Source organism: Coturnix japonica, chromosome W (assembly GCF_054131305.1).
Source record: "Coturnix japonica strain WE chromosome W, WE-NBRP24, whole genome shotgun sequence".
Lineage (NCBI taxonomy): Eukaryota > Metazoa > Chordata > Aves > Galliformes > Phasianidae > Coturnix > Coturnix japonica.
The window spans coordinates 12,716,427-12,722,590 of NC_140701.1; the positions used below are offsets into that span (position 1 = coordinate 12,716,427).

Here is a 6,164-nt window from a genome sequence, read left to right on the forward strand (position 1 = left end):
GGTGCTATAGGCTTGGGGCGGAGTGGCTGGAAGACTGCGTAGAGGTAATGGACCTGGGGGTACTGATTGATGCTCGGCTGAACACGAGCCGACAGTGTGCCCAGGTGGCCAAGAAGGCCAACAGCATCCTGGCTTGCATCAGGAACGGTGTTGCCAGGAGGAACAGAGAGGTGATTGTCCCCCTGTACTCAGATCTGGTGAGGCAGCACCTCGAGCGCTGTGTCCAGTTTTGGGCCCCTCACTGCCCCTCCCCAACAGGCCCCAGCCCGGTCTGAGCCATGTGACAGGAAGTGCTTCCTGCAGGCGGCGGAGAGCACTTCCGGGCCATGGCGGGCATGGAGGGGCTGTCAGGGGAGGAGCTCGCAGCGCTGCGGGCACCCAGAGGCAGCTCCCGGGCAGCTCCACGGTCTCGCTGTGCTGCGGAGTCACCCGGCCGGCCCCAAAAGCCTGGAGGCAGAGCCTGAGCCGGCCCCAGCCCGGATCGTGTGGTGCGGCTCCGACCATGCTGGGCTGTGCGGCAGGAAGAGGAAGACGGCCGTTTGTTTGCCAGCCGCTCGCTGGCTGTAAGATCCGGGTGGCGCCGAGGCCCGGTTAAGAAACGGCATGGATGAAGGTTTGTACGGATGGAGTGGGTCTGGATTGCAGTGAGCGGGACGAGTCCGGGCTGCGGTTTGGCGTGGTTGTGTTGGTTGCTTTGAAGGGCTGCCGTCATAGGGCGGAGGGAGGGAGAGGGAGCTTTTTAACAGTGCGGGCAGTCAGGAGCATGTTGCGTTTCTGCCTGCTGTGTTGGCGCTGCCATAAGTCTTTGGGTCCCCAGGGAGGCTCTGCGGTGTCCCGATTCGAAGGCAGGATTCAATCCCTCCGCAGCCCGTCCATCGCAGGCAGATGCTTCTCTCATCTGCTCTTCGGACTCAGCAGTGCCAGGGGTTTCACAGCGCGTGTTGCAGTGGCTGGCAGCCTCCGTGTGTTTTTCTATTGCAAACAGGGTCCCATCATGGAGCCGCATTAGAAGCAGACGTTGGTGTCTTGTGGCAGGAGCAAGGGCAGTGGAAGCACTGCCCAGGGCGGTGATGCCAGCAGCGAGCTGCCAGAGCTGCAGGAGCATTTGAACAATGCTCTGGGAGCTGGGGTTTGCATTTGGGTGTTCCTGTGCGGGGCCAGCAGTTGGACTGGGTGGCCTTGGTGGGCAGTCTGCGTCCCGCACCAGGTCTCTGCCTGTTGGCCTGGTTTTCCCTGGCACGAGAAAGTGCAAAGGGGAGAAGCTGTGTGGGAGCTGGCAGAAGCTGCCGGGGCTGATGTAGGCTGGCCCTGCGGCAGCTGCGCCCCTGGGCACGGAGCCACAGCACCAGTGCGTGCCGGTCTCCTCGGTGCAGCTGAAGTGTTGCTGGGCTCGGTGTGAGCCTCCCACAGCTGTTCTGCTGATAGCTCTGTGTCCCAGATGCTGCCTCCCTGCTCCCGGCTGCCGGCTGCCTGCTTCGTGGCAGGAGGAGATGGAAGTTGAGTCCTGCAATACTTCCCTAGCCCGTCTTTGCCAGCAAGGCTGCCTGAGATGCTCTGGCGAGCAGTGGGGGTGTGATTTTGGGGTTGTTGAATGCAAGGGCTTTCTAAGCCAGGCAAGTAACAAGCAGCCTTGTGGAGGAAGCTCATAGGGAATGAGGTCTTCCCTCAGAGACTCTGAAGCTTTTGTTCAGAACTCAGTTGGTCGTATTTATTGTAGGTGATGTTTGAATGCCCAGAGGTGACCTGCAGGAAGAGGCGCTGGGTGCTGAAATGGAAGCCAGGATTCTGTGTAGCAGCAGGCAGGCGTAGTCAGGTCCCCTTTGGAGCCTGCTGTTGTTGGTACTGACTTCAGGAGATCCCTGAGTGTGCTGCTGTGTGCTGCGTGCCCCAGCCCCAAGGGGGGATTCCCTTGTGGAAGGAGGGGGAGGGTGAAGGAAGCCGACGGCCCTTTTCTCAGGGCTGGCTCTTCTGTGCCCTTTTGCTGGCTGGAGAGAAGGGCTGCCTGCTGGGCACAGGGAGCGCCTTTTAGCTCCCGTGCCGTGCCCTGCCCTCTAGCCCCCTCCTCATCCTATGTGGAACGCCAGTGCCAGCAGTTCAGCCGCCATTTTAGAACCCTCTCCACGTCACCTTGGTCACCGCTGCCGCGTGCAATGCACTCACATCTGACAGCTGTGACATGTAACAGCCATGTCAGCAGCGAAGAGGGCGAGGGTGGAAGTTTTCCCTGTTTCAGGCGGGAGGATGGAGCTGGAGGCCCCAGAACCGAAGAGAAGGAGGGGGCCCGCCTTGACCATCAGGCAGAGGAGGGGTAAGAGAGCCATTTTTCATCGTGCCTGCACCAGCCTGGTGACCACCACCCATGTGGAGCCAATGGAGGTGGATCCGTCTCTGGATGAGCCAATGGAGGTGGATCCACCTGCAGAGGAGCCCATGGAGGTGGATCCACCCGCAGCATAGCTGGCCTGGCACCACACCACCGTGCCAGGCCCTGCGTTGGCACCATTGCAGCTCCACCGTGGCTGGTCCAGGCGCTGAGCTCCTTACCCACTGTGCGGCCCCCGCCCCCGGCATTAGCTGGGTGGCATTTTTGTAACATCTGCTCCTCCTTTGGGCCTCTTCTGCAGCCACGTTCTGTGGGCACCCAGTCCCATCTTTACTCTCTTTGTCCCCGTTCCAGTTATTCTTGTTGGTTTTAGTGTTTAGTTTAGTTTTAGAGTTAGGTGTAGGTAAGTTGTTCATGTTCTTGAGTTAGGCGTAGGTTATTGTTCATGTTTTAGTGTTAGGAGTAGGTATTGTTGGTGTTTTCCTGTTAGGAGTAGGTTCCTGTTCGTGCTGTAGTGTTAGGAGTAGTTGATTGTTCCCATAGTAGAGTTAGGCATAGGTTACTGTTGGTACTGTAGGGTTAGGCGTGGGTTCCTACCAGCAGCTGGCAGCAAACAGCGCTCGCTCGGTAAGCACACGTCTGCTTTCTCCCCCGGAGCCGTGAGTGCGACTGCCATGAGAGCGGAGGTCTGATGCCATCTGCAAGGGATGGGATTTGCATCTGGTGGCTTTTCCGTTGCAGAATGTCCAGCAGCAGAGAGTGAGTGGCCGTGAAATGAAGCTGGGCCTCAGGAAAGCAGTCTGGAGCTGCGTCACGTGCTTCCTGCGTGGCCAGCACAAGGTAGGTGTGCTTTACTGTAAGTGTGCGCTGAAGCAGTTGCTTTTGTCACGAGTCATCTGGAAAGATTTCCATAGTCGAGTGGTTGGAAACATAGCGTTTTAACTTAAAATTGTTTGCACAGATTGAAGGTTGTAAATAAAATTAGAGTACAGTTATACAGTGCTCTATCCCCAGAACTTTCCAGCATTTTTCTTAACACAGCTTACGCTTCGTTTCAAAACAAACTAACAAAGATGAACTTGGGTTAGCGTAGCCCATTTTAAATGATCCTTCTGTATCTTTTCCAGGCTGGTAGCAGAATGGAGACTTTCCTGAGGCGTAGAGGAACAGACACAAGCTTTTTTTGAAGGCTTCAGTGAAATTCTGCCACAGCGGTCCTTTGATGCTAAGGAGCTGGAGGTAGAGGATTCTTTGACTATTGCCAGATTCAGGCGGCTACATGTAATACTTGAATTTCAGTCAGTGTCTGAAGAGCAGAGTTCATTGAGGCTGGTGGTTCTGTTTTCAGGATGTGTGAGAGAAGCCTTATGTATCAGTTAGTATTTGGTTACTGTGTTCATCTTCACTTTCTTCTTTGCAACCAAATTACACGTTTCTAAGGTTAAGATTCTGCCAGCATAATTTTTTTTGGCTAACAGTGTTTTTGTAATCCTTGACCATGTGATTTGCGTGTGTCTAAAGAGTGAGCAATTGGAAAGCAAGGGAGATAAGAACCAAATATCAGCAGATGGTCAAATTACAGAGTGGAGCAGGTTTTAGCTGCTTTTGGTCTCTGCAAATTATACTCTGCAGCAGAACATCGTATTTCTAGCACAGAATGGTACAGTTAGGCAATGAGAAAGTATGGTTTATATGTCTAAGTACATTCATTTTCACGACTGGGGTATCTCCTTTGTTGCCACTCTACATTTTCTTTGTGAACGGATGTTATTTGCTGTGGAAGTTTAAGAGTTTAATATTAAAACCAAGCGTACTGTGATTGCGGGTCTTTGAAGTACAGTAGTATTTAAGTACAATAGTCTTGCTGTAGAAGCAAAGTAGTAGCTTGTAGTTTCCATGTTCATGATCCTTTTTCTTCCCTAAAGGTGCTCCCATGCGGAATGCAAGAAATTGATCTGAATGACTGGCAGAGGCAATACCATCTACCAGCATGATACCAGAACCAGCAGAAAGATACTGTGGATCTGGCAGGTTTGTAGACTTCTTTTTTCCTCACAAGAACACAGCTACAGCTTAGTGAGCAACAGTCAGAATTACTCAACAGATAAGTAGCATGTAAATGTAAATGATAACTGCTAATCCAGCTGTCCTAGGGGTGATGGGGAAGTGATCACATAAATATTAAACTTTACATCAGTGTTAATTATTATCTTTCAGTTTGTGAAAGAAATAGATAACGAGAAGAGAATGAGACTTCTACAGTTCGTTACTGGAATGTGCAGATTACCAGTGGGAGGATTTGCTGACCTCACGGGTAATGAGCCCTCTTTAATGCATTTTATGCTCATGTTATTTCCTTTTTTCTTAATAAGGACCAAACTGTGTTTTTAAGTGTATTTTTAATGAATCTATGTGGAATCTTTTCTGAGTCTTGCATATTGGTAGAGCTGTGACAGAAAAATGAATGGAGGGAATGTGAACACGCCTTGCATCAGTGACTTGATCCATGGTTTGGACGTGGTCCTGGCAGGGCAGCCTGCTCTGGGTATCCCTGCTTGCTCAGAGTGGAAGGACTAGGTAAACTCCAGAGATTCTTTTCAGTACCAAACCAACGATGTGATTCAGTGGTTGAGTTTCTTTGAAAACCGCTTCATATTTATGCATTTCACTACGTGGATTTCTTCAGAGGGATGTAGTGAGAGACAAATGTCTTTGTGCTCTGCAAGTAGTTATAGTCTTGTTTTCACGCGCTGTTGTCATGTATTACCTACTGGTATACACGGGCAGTTCGACCTAAGAATTCATTGTTTGATTTTTGTACAGGGAGCAACAGACCCCAAAAATTTTGCATTGAGAAAGTTGGAAAGGAAAACTGGTTACCTGGAATTCACACCTGGTAAGTACGAAGGATCAAACTCTGCTGTGGTTCTGTTCTTATGGATGGAAATCTACTTTGAGATTTTAGGAAGTGGGTGTGTTATGGAAGTGTCTGAGACTGTGTGAAAGCAAAACACTGGGTTATGGCAGTAAGCTCTGCTGACTAGTAGTTGAACTTCTGAAAAGCAGTTTTGTTGTGGAGCTGATTCCATTGTAAACGCCATGGATTTGCACACCACTAAAAACGTAAAGCTACTTTTAGTACTTAAGGTTGTCCTTTTTTTAAAGAGTTTGGGATTGATCTTTCATTATCACCACGCTCGATCTTGGCAATGAAAATAAATAGCCACGCTCATGCTTCCTCTTGACTGGAGAAAATGTAGCTTCTGCTCAGTTTCTCAGTTATGCTGGTGCTTTGTGAAGATGCTCAGATTTTAAGTTTCAGATACAGAAGAGAGATTAGCTGAGACTTGTTACTAAATACATTGCCAGTTCTGGAAAGTTATCGCTGCTCAGGTGCTTGTTGTGCTTTAACTCTCACTTTCATAGACAAATGCATGTCAAGATACAGGTGTTTTAGAGGGTACAAATGCAGTCTTCCTTCTGAACAGGACAGTTCATATGCCTGTGTTCCTAATGGATTTTTTGGTGGTTTAAACTGTTGTTCAGTACTTAAGGTTTCTCTTTGTTTTCAGTTTCAATCGCTTGGACCTTCCAGCCTATAAGAATTATGAGCAGCTGAAGGAAAAGCTGTTATTTGCAACTGAAGAAACAGAAGGTTTTGGGCAGGAATAGCTGCGATTTGCACCTTGAAGAATGTGAACTCAGTGTGATGTTCTTCGCTTCTTCTGCTTGTTGCGCACTTCATAGTAAAGTAGACTTGACTTGGATTATTTAACAATAGTAGCGTGTAAGTAAATGGATGTTATCCTGAGGTTTTATCCACGTAAACTCTGGATTTCTA

The 6,164-nt window shown here is 49.8% G+C and overlaps 1 pseudogene; it reads left to right on the forward strand.

Moving 5' to 3' along the window:
* The first annotated feature begins 326 nt into the window (after positions 1 to 326).
* LOC146754527 (uncharacterized) lies at positions 327 to 2,752 on the forward strand (annotated as a pseudogene).
* Positions 2,753 to 6,164: the final 3,412 nt, after the last annotated feature.